Source organism: Diospyros lotus, chromosome 13 (assembly GCF_014633365.1).
Source record: "Diospyros lotus cultivar Yz01 chromosome 13, ASM1463336v1, whole genome shotgun sequence".
NCBI lineage: Eukaryota > Viridiplantae > Streptophyta > Magnoliopsida > Ericales > Ebenaceae > Diospyros > Diospyros lotus.
This window is the reverse complement of record NC_068350.1, coordinates 18,690,661-18,706,790: the sequence shown is the minus strand read 5'-3', so window position 1 is coordinate 18,706,790 and position 16,130 is coordinate 18,690,661.

Sequence of the window (16,130 nt, the reverse complement as noted above, 5' to 3'; positions counted from 1 at the left end):
TTGTAATAATTTATTTTATTCTATTCGGGATTGTAATGAGACATAAGCCTTCTTGTTATTTTCATTTTTGTCTTAGAAAAAATATATAGTATGTTTCTCTATGTAAAATAAAGATAAAGCCATCAAGAATTGGTGATGCCAAGGAGTAGGAAGGCTAAGAGAGTGTTGTAAGCATGAGATGCGCGCTGTGCACATATGATGTGCATTGAATGAATGTCTCTAGGAATGTTACTAATTAAGTCCTGAGGCTCGGATTTAATTAATAAGCATAAAGTCTATGAAACCTCCAAAATAAATTAGATTTATTTTTAATGCATGAGTTAGTTATGTATGTGATACATAATGAAAAAACTTTTTTTTTTTTTTTTTCTGTAAGTGAAAGATATATAGAACAAAAACCAACGCTGAATCGGCTACAAACCAAGGCCAAGGCATACCCTGGACCAACCAAAAACTAGGAGCAAGAACACAACAACGATCACCTTCTAGGCCAAAAGATGAAAAAATAAACTAAAAAAAGAAAATATAGGAAAAAGCAAAATAAAAGACATTATGTACAGAAAGTAAACAAAGTTTGGGTGTGATCAAAAGCAAGAACAAGTCTGTTGTGCTGGTCACGAGCAAGAAAACTGAAAACATAGTGAGCCCCAACTGGAGAGGCTGCATCGAACACAAGGCACCGAAGGGACTAGCTCTGAACAAGAGACTCAAGGAACACAGAAACCATCCCCCAACAACAAGCAAGTAGCAACTCAATGGGGAGGGAAAACCTAGTCCTTCGGAAGCCGCCAAACATGACGAAGAGCATAACTCTAAATAGACAGTCTAAATCAGAGAGTCGTCAATAAGGCCCACATAGCACACTGAATCCGATGAGCCAACTGAGAGGCAGATCTCTCGTGATCACGAAAGCACCTGTTATTGGACTCCCTCCAGATGAAATACACTAAAGCATGAAGCACCAATTTGTTTGCCACCTGCCACAGACCCTTGCTACTCCATCTTGCAGCAGCCCAAAGCACACCAGTATCCCATTGATGCCAAGGCCAATTGGGTTTCTATGATCTGTAGAAGCATGTCAGCACCTTTCTGGAATAAGGGCACTCGAAAAAAATGTGACTATGAGTTTTCATATTCATCTTGTAGAGGAAACGTCTATTCGGAAAAGATAAGAAAAGGTTAATACGATCAAGTGTAGAAAGACGCTCCTTAATCGCTAACCACAAAATAAAAGAATGAGTTGGAATACACTTCGACGACCACATGAGCCTATGCCAAGGAACTTGGGGACGTTGTTCTTGAAATTCCTTAAGCGTAACCCTAACTAAAAAAACACCATTTGCAGCCGGGAGCTAAAAATTCTCGTCCTTGGGCTGAAAGTGGGGAAGGCTAGGAAGGTGATTCCTAATAAGATCGTAAGCGGAACAGGGGAAAAGGTCAGGCCAATTCCAAGAGCCATTTTTAATGAAATCAGAGACCTTGGCCAAGGTATAGATGCCTAATTGCCAAGGCAATTGGCGAGAGAAGTGATTAATAAGTGTAACGCCCCGCTTTTCCGAGCATTAAATAACTTAGGAATTTCGGGAATATAAACCATTTCTTGATAATCCCGTTTTACCTTCCCAGCGTACTAAACAAGAATCAATAAGGCAAGACAGGTAATCATCATAAATGCGGAAGCTAAAATCGAAACCTGATATGGTACATACCTGAATTCACCTTATATTATATCATAAAGAATCCGTACCATATATTACATCATATTCTTAAATATAAAATACATGGAGATGAAACTTCTAGTGAGGATCCAAAATATATATATACAAATGCATGATGCATAACATGATCAACATGTGCCCTTAATGTAACTTCCCAAGCCCACAAGCCTGGCACGGAATCCTAGGCAAATCCTGAACCTTTGTAGGATAAGCCTAACGTTATTCCATCATTGCCCTAGGGGAATTATGGCTACACTCTGGGGGCGACATCCAATTCCCATGCACAATTATCAATGTGACAATAATATTGTGCAGTGCAATTATCACGACTTTCCATGTAATATGACAAAATGAATATTACATTCATAAGTAGCATGCTTATATAATAATCATATCATAAATATAATTTCTTGTGAGAAAACCACTCACAAAACCATGTTTAGGATAAAATTACTCACATTTTCCCAAAGATCAGGACATCTCGAAAAGTGTACGCCACCTTAATATGCGTGCCCAACCTCGATTTTCGTGTCAACTCTCAAAAGTTGTACCAATCACATCATCTCGATCACTTCAATCATAAAAATGATATTTAATCACTAAATATCCTCAATATTCTATTTATTTTATTTTTCCTTCATTTTCTCTCATTTTTCCTTCTAAATATCCCAAAAAATACCATCGAGACTTTTTTCTCAAATCTAATTCCACAATAATTCATAATATCCAATGAACTTCAAGGGAAAAATACTGGACTTACCCAGATGTTGCATTTTCACGAAAAATGAGGATCTTTGATGCTAAAACCGAGATATCGGGAATCGCAAATCCAAAACTTTTTATACGAACCTCCATAAAACATTTTTCTCTTTTTTTTTCCAACATTTTTCCAGATTTTTCGGCCCAGCCACGTGCTCGCACACGCTTGCACGTGGCTAGGGGGACTGGTGGCTCATGGAGACCCATGCGTGACCAGCTCGCGCCAGTTATCTTCTCCAGCCAACTTTTTTCGACAACGGCTGATTGCTCCACTAACCTCTTCTCCTTCCTCAATCGATCAACATGGCACCTCTTGTGCCTCGAAAGGAGCTCGGGAAGGCCGTCAACCGGCCAGTAGAACTCTCGGTTAAGGCGTCCGCCACCTTCTCCGGCTAGCCTTTGAAACCCCATCAAACTTTAACGAAAATACTTGATTTTCTCCAGATATCATCTTTAGGCTATGGGCAATAAAATCCCTATGGTTTGGAAAGCTAATTCGTTCGATAAGGGGGTCGATTTGAAGCTTCATTTTCTATAAATTTTTGGCCACATGAACGCCTATTTATAGGCATTTTTGAGCGACCAAATGCTCGAGATCGGCCAACCCATTGCCTTAGGAGCATATACCTACCCTATATCGACTTTCAAATGTCTTTAACCGACCAAAAATCCCATTTGCAGGTGCTCGATCGCGAGATCAGAAAGTTGGTTAGAAATTCTCGAAATTCGGCCACCCCGGTGGCTTTTTGTCAAATCTTCCTTTACAAAAGTTGCTCCTCGACCATCGCTCATGCAGCCCTGGTGCTCCAGATGGTCGTTCGGCGACTTTCAGTGGGTTGATCGAATCCTATGGCCAAACTTTGCTGATTTTGCACTTTGGCCCCTCCTAGTTTTGGGTTTCTCACTTTGTCCCATTTCTACTTAACCCCTCAACATTTCATAATTACCTTTAAAGCCCTCATGTCCTAAAACATTCATTTGACACCTGAAGATTCCAAAAAATCATCGTTTCGGCCTCCTTCTAGCAATTTCATAAAACTATACTTAGGCCCGAATCTTCATTTTGGCCCTAAACCTCTTTGTTTCTTCCTGAAACCACTAAAGAATTGTTCCTTATGAAAAACCGAAGCCCCTTCAAGCTTCCGTTGACTTCCTAGAAGTCGTTTATAACAATTCGGTATTGCAGCCTAGTTGGCAACTGCCATTTTGCTGTACCGAAAACTGTTCCCGATCCAATTTCTTTCGGAACCATAAATCCTATCTCGGGTCCTTGTTAATGTCACATCATTTTCCTTTGGTATCTCGGCTCCAGGACACTCCCGACAGTTGATTCGGTCATCTATATGGTAATAAATTACCGTTATACCCTTAATTTATCCTTAAATTTCATTTTTGTCCCCAAGATAATTTACCCTTGAGTCCTTTAAAATTTATCAAGTATTACAATAAGCACACCCAAAGGGTGCCATTGATTATGCCAAAGGAACACGTTACGACCGTCCTCAATTTTCCACCCCACTCTAGGACGCACAACTCCCCTGAGAAAGTGCAGCTTCCTCCAATACCACGGACAAGTGAACGACACTTTAAAGAGCCAGAAGCACGCCCCCTTAACTCGATAGGTATGCACCCACTTCACCCAGAGAGACTCCCCATTGCCTGAGAGCAAACGCCATATTAGCTTGGCGACAAGTGCTTGATTCTAGGCATAGAGAGGCTTGAGACCCAGACTCTCTTGCACCTTGGGGTAACAAATCTCCCGCCAAGCCACTTTAGCTCTATGGGGGTCAGCACCATCACCACTCCATAAGAAATTACGAATTAATTGCTCAATCTCATGGACCACCCGTTTTGACAAAATAAACGCATAGGCCTAGTATACATAGATAGTAGAAAGAACAGATTGAGCTAATTGAAGGCGGCCCCTAAAAGAGAGCAACCTACTCTGCCAAGAGCAAATCTTATTCTTAACCTTATCAATGATAGGCCGACACTCCCCATATGATAACTTAGTGGAAAGAAGAGGCATCCCCAAGTATTGCATAGGCAACACGCCTGTTTGGAAACTTGTAACAATCAAAATATTCTCCCTCAAGGACTTATCTCTACAAGAAACGAAGCAATCACTTTTTAAAGCATTGGCCCTAAGGCTAGACAAACCAGAGAATCTCTCCAAGCAAGATTTCAAGATACCCACCAAAACAGGATGGCCATGGGAGAATAAAATGAGATCGTCTGCAAACATGAGCATCACCAGCCAAGTTTGCTCACATTTCCAGTGAAACTGAAAATATGGAGACCTCGTCTGATGGCTAACAATGCCATGCAAGATCTGCATCATGAGGACGAAGAGATAAGGAGATAGATGGTCCCTTTTCCTAAGGCCCCGACCCCCAGGGAAGAAATCGTTTAACTGCTCATTGATTTTAATGGAGTAACGAGGAGTAGTGACACACTCGCAAATCCAGCTATAAAACTGCAGAGGGAAATTCATAAGATGAAGGACAATCAAGAGAAAGTCCCACTCCATAGTGTCATAAGCTTTCACGAGGTCCACTTTCATCGCACATCAAGGAGGCCCCTTATGAATGTGATATTGGAACACGAGCTCCTGGGCGAGCAAGACATTATCCCCAATCGAGCGCTTAGGAACGAATGCTGCCTGAGCCTTATTCACAAGACCAGAAAGCATAGACTTGATTCTATTGGCCAAAATCTTGGGGATGACTTTATACAAGACATTACAACAAGAAATAGGCCTAAATTAGGACGACGACTCGGGGTGAGGGACCTTAGGAACCAAACTAATGATAGTTGCATTCATCTGCCCTAAAAGATGGCTTGAGGAGAAGAAGCTCCTGACAACCTTCACCACATCAGGCCCCACAATCTCCCAAGCCCTCTTGAAGAATTTAACAGCAAATACGTCCGGACCAGGGGCTTTATCATCCCCCATACTAAACAAGGCTCCCTGAATTTCCTCTGTTGAGACCATGGGATCACCATTAAAGGAGATTGCAGGATGGCGGGGAATTCTTTTTTATTTCCTCTCGGTGTTGTCTATTGACATTACTACTCGGAGGTGTCGTTTCCTTGCTGAGCTTGATTCTCCTTCGCTTGCAAAGCCTCCAGAGATGGTGTCAATGACCCCAACTACCGAGTTTCCTAGGGCGGTCTGGCGTTTTACCTGTTTCCTGCTTGGTGCCACCTCTTAGGGCTACAGCTTCTTTGCCTTTTCAGGTTGCCCTGTAGGGATCGCCTTCGGTTTGGCCTGTAAACGTATTGATGGAGATACCCCTCCCTTACTAGCCGTTCTATTTGGTCCTTTAGGGTGGTGCATTCTTCAATCGTATGACCAAACATACGGTGGTAATCACACCGCTTGCTAGTGTCGGTGTTGCCGCGAGGGGGCCGTTGCTCGCTGATATCCGAAAGGGGAATGACCCTGGCGCTGTAAACTTCTCGGAAGATATGATCCCGCCTTGTTGTGAGGGGGGTGTATCCATTGTAGTGCAACCGGGGCAGCTCGAGGGCCTATGGTGGTTCCCTCCACCCTTTGTTATGATCCCGGCTTTCTTGGTTTTGGTAGGGGTCCCTCATGTGGCTTTGTTGATGCTTGGTAGGGGGCCCCACCTGGGGGTTAGGGCGAGGCTGTACTTGTAGCTTGGCTTCTTTATACCAGGCGGCCGAGACTTCTTCCATGTTGATGTACCTTACCGCGCGTATTTTGAGATCGACTAGGGTGGCGGGGGGCTTTCGGGCAAGTGAATCAGCGAAAGGGACCTACTCTTAATCCATCCATAATGGCATGTAAGGATACCGCAGGGTTGAGTTCCTTGATCTGGAGGGCTTCTTGAAAGAACCTATTCATGAATGCCCACAGTGGTTCGTACTCGCCCTATTTCAGGTTGATAAGATTGGTCGAGGTCCTGTGATGGGTCTGGCTAGTGGAGAAATGAGTGAGGAAGTGAGTGGCTAGCTCGGAGAAGTCGTGGATAGGGTTCGATTCCAAGGATGAGAACCACAACATGACCAACTTTCTCAGGGTGCTAGGAAATGATCGGCACATAATCGGGTCTGAGCCTCCACTTATCAGCATGGCGGCGTTGAATGTGGTGAGATAATCCTGAGGTCAATGGTGCCGTCATAAGGTTCCAACGTGTAGGGGGGTGGAAGCCGTCGGGTAAAGGGACGACCATGATAAACACGAAAAATGGGTGACTGTGGGAGTACAAGGGTGTGGAAGGTGAGGGAATAAGAGTATGCGTAGTCTGGTGGTGTTGGTGACGACTGCCTTCTACATCACACTCAACCTGCTCGTTAGGTTGGTCGTGCTGTTGGTTTCGGGTTAATTCCGTGACTTGATTCTGGAGCTGTTGGACCGTCTAAAGAATGACTTCTATGACAGCTGGGTTTTGCAGGGGATGGTCGGCGTTATTCGGCTCTTGGGCGAGAGCGCTTTTGGTTCACACCATGGTATGGCAACGAGGAGGTCGGTTTGAAAGGCTCTAGTGAAATTATAGGGTAGGTAACTTTTACAGAGCCACTCGATGGGTGCCAGATGTTCCTTCTTGACTAAAAGAGGACGATCGGAGGCGGGATCGCAACTGCAGGGCGCGGGCTCCGACGACGGGTCCGTTTGGAGGACAGCTGGCACCTGCAAGCACTTCGACGCTCGAGTGAGTAAGAGAGTAAGGAGAGACAGTGTATCAGTAGGTTAGAGGTCAGAACATACTTTGGCTTTGAATAGAGCTGGTTGATATAGGAAAAGGAGATGTCCTCCTACATGCATGCGTCGTGCGTTTGCAGGTGATGGGACTGACTATTCGGGGCCGGTGGAGATTCCTAGGTGGTAGCATGGTGACGACGAGACCCTCATTAATGTGGATGCGATTTGCCATTAATGAGAACAGGATCTGAGGCGACCACACGTATACCCAGTAGGAGTCATAATGATGCCGTGGCAGGCTAGTGTTGGGCCAAGGTTGGGTCCAAAAGGAGGACCAAGATTAGGCCTAAGGAAAGGGCATTGTATTTATGAATGTTTCTTTTAAATCTTTCATTCTTAGTTTTCACTGCATGAATATAGATTTCCTAATATTTCTTGTTGCATGTAAAGCTTTTCAAATATACATAGAAAATTTTTTATTGGCAATTTTACCAGTTTTCTCAATCTAAAAAGATATTTCTCATTCATTCATATTCTTTCTATATTAGAAAGTATGTTGGCCGTGCTGCTGGTTTTGGGTTAATTTAGTGACTTGATTCTGGAGCTGTTGGACCGTCTAAAGAATGACTTCTATGACAGCTGGGTTTTGCGGGGAATGGTCGGCGTTATTTGGCTCTTAGGCGGGAGCACTTTTGGTTCACACCATGGTATGGCAACAGGGAGGTCGGTCTGAAAGGCTCTAGTGAAATTATAAGGTAGGTAAGTTTTACCGAGCCACTCGGTGGGCATCAGATCTTCCTTCCTGACCAAAAGAGAATGATCGGAGGCGAGATGGCAACTGCAGGGCGCGGGCTCCGGCTACGGGTCCGTTCGGGGGATGGCTAACACCTGCAAGTACTCCGACTCTCGAGTGAGTAAGAGAGTAAGGAGAGACAATGTATCAGTAGGTCAGAGATCAGAACATATCTTGGCTCTGAAAAGAGCTGGTTGATATAGGAGGAGAAGATGTCCTCCTGCATGCATGCGTCTTGCGTTTGCAGGTGATGAGACTGACTATCCGAGGCCGGTAGAAGTTCCCAGGTGGTAGCATGGTGATGACGAGACCTTTATTAATGTGGATGCGATCTGCCATTAATGAGGACAGGATCTGAGACAGCCGCACGGATACCCAATAGAAGTCGTAATGATGCCGTGACAGGTTAGCTTTAGGCCAAGGTTGGGTCCAAAGGGAGGACCAAGATTGGGCCTAAGAAAATGACTGAGATTGGGCCTAAGAAGATGGCCGAAATTTGGCCTGGACGGTCCAGTTTCCTATTTTTATCTTTAAATGCTACTTTTCATTTTTACATAATTTATCCATGATTGAAACAAATTTTAATTTGATTTTCATAAAACCGTTTTATTTTATACAATGTTTTCTTAATTTATCTCAATGATCATTAACCATGCTAGCATAAGTTTTCATTGCATTTATGAATGTTTCTTTTAAATCTTTCATTCTTAGTTTTCGCTGCATGAATATAGATTTCCTAATATTTCTTGTTGCATGTAAAGCTTTTCAAATATACATAGCAAATTTTTTATTGGCAATTTTACCAGTTTTCTCAATCTAAAATGATATTTCTCATTCATGCATATTCTTTCTAAATTAGAAGTATGTTTGTATTATCTTGTATGAAAATGTTTTATTGCATATAATTTCATAGTGAGTTGCTGCAACAATTTTAAGTCATGAAAAGTATATTTTAATTTAGCCTTAATGCAAAATATTTTCTAATATCTCAGAAATAGTCAAAACATCCATTTCACCCCATCTGAAATGATAATTTAGTTGGTATCAGGGCAAGTACTCTTATATTTAGCTTAATCTCCAGGAGTGATCCTTGCCATCCTTGTGTTTCATTGTTTTTATAAAAGCTAACCTTTTGAGGTAATGCTTATTTTTCTAATGGCATCATCTGTTATCAATGAGTTTTAATACTTTCTATCTATATGATTATATGAGTCGGATTGATATGAATTGGGTGATTTTAATGTGTTTTGATAAAATCATTTTCTTTGTTGTACATCTATGTATGAAAATAAACTTCCAAGAATTTTGATTCAATTAAAACTTTTCATATGGTTTTATCTGTTCTAACTTTTATGTGAAAAAGTTGCAGCAATAAAAGGTAGTTCTCCTGAAAAGCATAATCCAAAGTAAGTGTGCTTAAATGGAAATGAAAAAGAGCAGGTTGACTCTATTTCTTCATTCGCCATCAATCATGAGTAAAGTGCTTAAATAATTATACTGATATATCTCATGAAGTTTCAATGCTAGCTAATTGCTATCAGGGAATGCTGATTTTGAAAATTGCATTTCATCTTACATGTGTTCAAAACCAGTTGCATCATTCATGATGAAATATCTTTCTCAAAATGAATTGCATATCAAATCTTTTACCTTGGCATATGAAAATCAGATTTTGGTTAAAAGAAGTATCAAAATTTTTTCATGTTCCATTCTCAACATTTTTATTTAAAAGAGTTAGGCCACATTACATGAACTTTTAAAATTCTCTGTGTGAACCTAAATTGTTATGAGATTGTTAAAAGGGTTGTTCTTATTCGATATCTATCATACTAACCCTTGAGGACCAAAGCAAATGGGTATCCAAAAGTCCGTTATGTGCTTTACAGTTTCAAATCCAAGAAGGACAGCATTAAAGGATGATCTTGCTGACAGATCCTCTTATCTGATCAAAATTAAGGAAGGTATTGCAAAGCTAGAGAATGCTTTAAGGGATATCTTAATTCTAGCAAAGATGATCTGCTAAAGTGTGCATCCTAGGTAGAGTATGCCTACGATATACCTCTTACACAAAATCCCTTTAGCAATGTTCAAAAAGAATGCTAACTAACTATTCTTAAATTTGTGTGCTCTAAAGCAAGTCATTAGCATATTTTACAAATAAGATTTCTCAAAGATCTTCAAAGAGTATTTTATTCTAATGATAAATGGGAAATCAAATTATTATTCTCCCAGATTTTTAAAGTTCAAATCATCATCTGTTGAAGGAATTTTTTTTCTAATTGTTCCTCTTATTGTGCTTCTAGTATGTTATCATTTTTTGCCTATCTATTTAAGCTTTACTTTTAATAATATTTATTGAATTGATATGATAAATATATAATTCTTGTACTTTAATTTTTGTACTTAATTTATAATTGCTTCATGACAGTGTCTTTTATTTCATGTTCATTTAATTCATTGTCATTTATTTATATTCATTTAAATAATGCTGATTTAATTTATTGTTATCTGTTCATCTTTTTTAATTTATGCAGTTTATTTTGTTTCTCTATTATCAGTCCTTGTTTATAGAACATTAAGTTATCCTTATTAGGATATATTTCCCCTAGCTAGGTTCAAAATTAGAGTTAAAGAAATTAGAAGGAGTAATATTTATTACTCAAACAGTTATTAGCATGGGTATTTGTCAAAGGGTATCTACCAGCATCTATAGAATACTCAATTAAAGTTAAAGTTGAGTATATAATAAAATTTATCAATATTATAGAATTAAGTTTCTTACTATAGTCTTATATTAGTTGTTATTATTCTTAGCCTATTTATTTCATTTATTCGTCTTTAAATCTGTTATTGATATATTATATAGAGTCTCTATTTCTCACTCATATGGATTCTTAGGCATTTGGAGAATCAAGATGAGTATAGGCTAGATCACGTAAATAAGTCAATATTTCCAAGGTAATGATTGTCTGATTAGAAAATCTAGTAAAAAATTATGTAATAATCTAAGGTTCTAGTGCTTCAGCCCAAAAGCATCTAGGGTAGAATTTCTCTCATTTAAGTGTTAATGGCGAGTCTAGATGCAAATTTGCATAAATTAGTACAAGAGACAATTTCAATCGACTGGCTCTTGGGTTCGGTTGACCGAACAGTGGTGGAATCGGTCGATCGCTTCCTCGAATTTGGTTGACAGTTTCCTCGAAATCGATTGACCATTTCTTGTAGCGATGGTCGTGTTCGACACGGTCTCTTGTTGTTTCTACAATTGTTTTTGGACACGTGGCTAAGGAAAGACGATGGAAAGGATGGCGTGTGTCCAACATGCCTCTCTCATGTCCTCTCTCTTTCTATCCTTGTTGTTTTGTCCGATTTAGGGCATTTTAGGGTTGATATATAAGGCAATATGAAGAGAAACGCCTAAGTTGTGGCTAGCTGCATTTGATGCACTATTCTCTCTCGACTGTGAGCAATTTTTCTCTTCTTCCAGAGCCTTCAATCCATACTTGACCCAACTCCCATTTACTCCTTGTTTCATTCATTGCAAAAGTAGCAATCCAATCCAAAATAGAAAATTTGTTTGGATTTGGAAACCACTTTTCCTAAACCTAATAGCTTAATCATTTTGCAAGCAGCTTGGCTAACATGTAGGCTAGCTTGTAGAACTTAGCCATTGCTTGGAGCATGGACCGACTAGGGCCTTTGTGTTCTCAAAGTCATTTGAGGAGTCGTTCGGGAGTAATTCAGGGAGCAACAGTTGCTGTCACGGGAGGAAGTTCAGCCTTTTCATCGGAATCAAAACCACCAGTAAAGTATACGTTTATAATGTCCTATGGTTTGGTTTCAATTTGTTATGTATATAGTTGTTGATACCGGGTCTTGCAAGGTGATTGTACCTTTATTTCCATTGCATTTATCATGTGTTTTCAAAAATGTTTTAAAAATGGTGAAACCCTTGCAATGGTACTCCAATAGATGGCGTTTCTCTTTAGAGTCTAGCTTAACTCTATTTGAGCTTGACTATATTCGAGCTCAACTTGTTTATTTTTGAAAGCGTTCAAGCTTTACTAGTTTATTAGTCAAGATCTATAAGAAGTGTTTGAGCTTAGTTCGCTATTGTTTTTAATATTTAAGTTGGACTTGTACGCAACTCGTTTTGTTTAAACAAGTCTAAAACGAGTTGAATTCTAATTTGTTATCAATTTCGTTTGAACACAAATATATTAAGCTTGGTCATGAACAAAAAGAATTATTGAACTTGTTCATAAACAAGAAACAAGTTTGTTTGTGAACAAAAATATATAAACTATAAATTAACTTTTTTAATGAATAGACACAATTATATTTAATTAAATTAGTAAAGTCATAGATACAATGCTCCATCATGATACAATTTTTTTCCTTTTAAAGAGTTGAGGAATCATAAAAAAAAAAAAAAAATTGTTAACATGGTATTTGATATATATTCTATTTTTGATATATAATAAACATCTTAATAATCAAGAGTAAAAACAAAACTTCCAAAATGCACCTTAAATATAAAAGTCTTAATGTAAGAAATAATATACACTCAAGAGGGGCTGAATTGGGCATTTTAAAAATATTTTTAATTTAAAATCCTTTATAAAAAGAAAACTTTTTAATCTTGTAGAGACTTTGAAAAATAGTTATAAAATATTTTATTGAAAATTTTAACTTTTGGTGCTTAAACAAATATTGATGCATATATGACTCAATGAAAATAAGCTTTACAAAATTAAATTCTATAGTCGTGACTGTAAATTTTAAATGATGAAAATAAAAATTTGACTTGCTAAAATGAAAGACAAAAATAAATAATGCAGAACACATAGATTTTATAGTGGTTCGACTCACATGACCTATTTCAGTACCTTGGCTCTTCACTAACGATTTCAACCAACTCACTAAATAACTTTTTAAATGGGATCAACTATAACCATTTTACAACAAATTTCACTTAAAATTGTTGAGCCTTGAAAATGGGGTTCCACTAATCTCACCAAAGTTTCCATACTAGTTCATATTGGAAACTAGATACACTCTTAAATTACAATAGATTCTAGGAAAATCACCATCAAGGTTTTCACCTTAACTTACCTTGGAAACTAAATATACTTTTAAATTATAACGGGTTCTAGGCAACCACCAACACTAAGATTTCTTGAAAACTAGATTTACCTAGATTTTAATGATTTTAGAAAATCTATACAATCCATAATAAGTTTATGTGAATACAAAACTTTGTCCACTTTTAGACACAAATAAATAAAAAATTAAGTACAAATATACAAGGCAAAGAAATATAAATAAATAAATAAATAATATGTGACCTTGATTTGAGTGGAAAATATCGAATTTGATTTTGCGATATTTTTTTCTCCATTTTCCTTGCAAGCCTTTGATGGATGTGCAATGTAGCATTGTGAGTCTTAGATTGCTTGGAATTTTGCTTAAGAACATTAGAGAGTTTTCAGGTGTTTTGAATACGTAATACGTGCAATAAATTATGTTACAAACGAGTTTGGGGGAATATTTTTAGGCATTTTTAAAAATCACTGTTCACAACAGTCTGATTATTGTTTACAATGATCGAATCATTGTTCATTGTTGCATTTTGAAAAAAATATAAATTTTTTTAATGTATTTTAAAATTATTTAAAAAATAATTTTAATAGAAAATAATAGTTTTGGTAGTACATATACTATGACAAAATATTTTATAAATTAATTAAAAATAATTAGGTACAAAATATTATTTTTGTTAATCATCAAAACTTAATTAAAAATTAAATAGAGCAAGTTGGCTCAATAATTTTAGGTTTTAGCACATTTTTATTCAAGTAAAAAGAGTTTGTAATCGACTATTTTTTAACATTAGTCGAGTAAAAAACATCTATAATCGATTAATTTTTTACTACACTTGAGTAAAAACTTATTTACTCGATTAAAGTTGTAGAACCAGAGACCCATTCATTTTTAGCTAATATTTACTCGAGTAGGCATTTTTTCTAACTGGATTACAAAAGAATAATACTTGATTAATTTTTGCATTTACTTGAGTACAAATTGCTCATACTCGATTAAAATTTTGAAACAAAAAATTGAAAAGTTTACTCGATTGGAAAACTCTATTTAGTCAAGTATAACTAAACTTTTACTCAATTACAAAATAGATTTAATTGATTACATACATGAATTAAGACTAAGCTCTTTCATGAGGTATAAAGTCTTTTATGTCTATACTGATTACGAATAGAATTTTGTTGACTGTAAAAGATGTGAAAAAATAAATAAAAAAGATAAAAGGGCTTATTGTGATTCTTTCAAAAGGGATGCATCAATGCCACCTCCCAAGTAAAAAAAAAACAAAAACTAGTCTCAATAGCTCAACAACTTTAAAATTACAATAATAATACAATAACATATACAATTACCATGCTTTTATAACAGGACATGCAAATTCTGTAGGTACATACATACAGTTACATTAATTGAGAGTAATAGACCCACAACATCTGCAACCGCAACATTCATTGTTTGATTAAGAAGACCAAATAAAACACAACACATTTATTAGCAATTATCATTTTCAAATAAAACTAAATATATTGTTAAATAGGTACAAGAAGATCTGCACCTCCCACAAAACTACAAGGACAGATTTAATTTTTCAACTTAATCTCAGCATGAGGAATATATCTTAGAAGAGATGGCAACCAACATGCCTACTAATTAAGGTCAATAAGGTTTTTAAGTGTAATTACACACTTGAAACAACATATATATATATATATGATCCATATGGCAATGGCAATTTTAAGAGTTAATGCTTTCTATTACGAGTCAAAATGATGTAATTTTTCCATAGATAACCTTAATAAAGTTAAATTGTAATTAAGTTATATATTTAATTAAAATAAAAATAGTTATATATTTAATTAAAATAAAAAAAGGTAGGTTGCCAACAAAAAGATTCTAGTAACTCACCTAATTAGGGTCGGCTCAAGGGTTATTGAGGCCTTAGATAGTCTGGCGGTCGACGGTTGGCATTTGCAGCGGGCAGTAGCGCAAGTGACCCTCTCTCTCTCTTGTCAGTTGCTGTCTTGGATCTACATGAACCCTAATCAATGACTCTGTGTCTACTGCATCTTCTTCTTTCTGCTTGCGACCATGTCCCTTCAACGTTTAGCATTTACTTAGGCTAACTATAAACAACATTTTTTTCGAGCAATAATGTGTATATATTCGTGCCTCTAGTTGCCCATCTGGTAGTTGGTTAAGCAGTGGCTATGGCGGTAGAATTCAAGGACGATGTGGCCGTGGAAGAGCTCTTGAAAGAGATGGAGAAGATGGTTTCCAAAATTGATTTTATCTTGTTTTTTTTTTCCTTTTTTAGCATAGTAAATGTTTGATAAAAGTTCTATGACAATCAACTTAGTGTAAGAATTGAGAAGGTTGTGCTGCTTGATTTTTCAGCTATTGACAAGGTTGTGGTGCTTTGGCTGTTCTTGCCAAGCTGCCCAGTTGTTCTAGCCAGAAGTAGTGAAGCTTCTGTCTAGCAATTTTTTTGAGGTCTTTTCTTTTTGAAAATCTTAGACATAGGATTTAGTGACTCATATCTTAAATTGGCCTTGATTGTTCCTTCATTGGTATCTCTATTTTTCTATAATGCAACTTGAGGTGAGATGAGGTGTGTCGAGACGGGACAATCTTGAGTGCTAAATTGAAAGACGATCCCAACAGAGAGGTTCTTGACAATAAAGCAAAAACATAAGAATCTTTTTGACCAAAACCAAAAAGACCATAAGGAGGGGTGTTAGTCATCAGTTTGTTTCACAAAAGGTTCACACGAAAAAGATGCAAATGATTCTATCTACCCACAAAAGGCTAAAAAGGGTCCTTATCTTTAGATAATATATATATTTATTATATATATTATTTTTTGACAAGCTTATGAATTGATAATATATAAATGCATCATATTTTAATATATTTAATTAATTAATATAATTATTTAAAATTTAAAAATAAAATACAACAAATATATCTTATCTTGACTTAAGCAATGGTTAACATTACCCAATTATTATATATATTTATATATGCTTTGAAGTTTGTCCATTTGTATAAATTTTTTTTTTTTTTTTGTATTCTATTATTTTGTTTTCTTTTT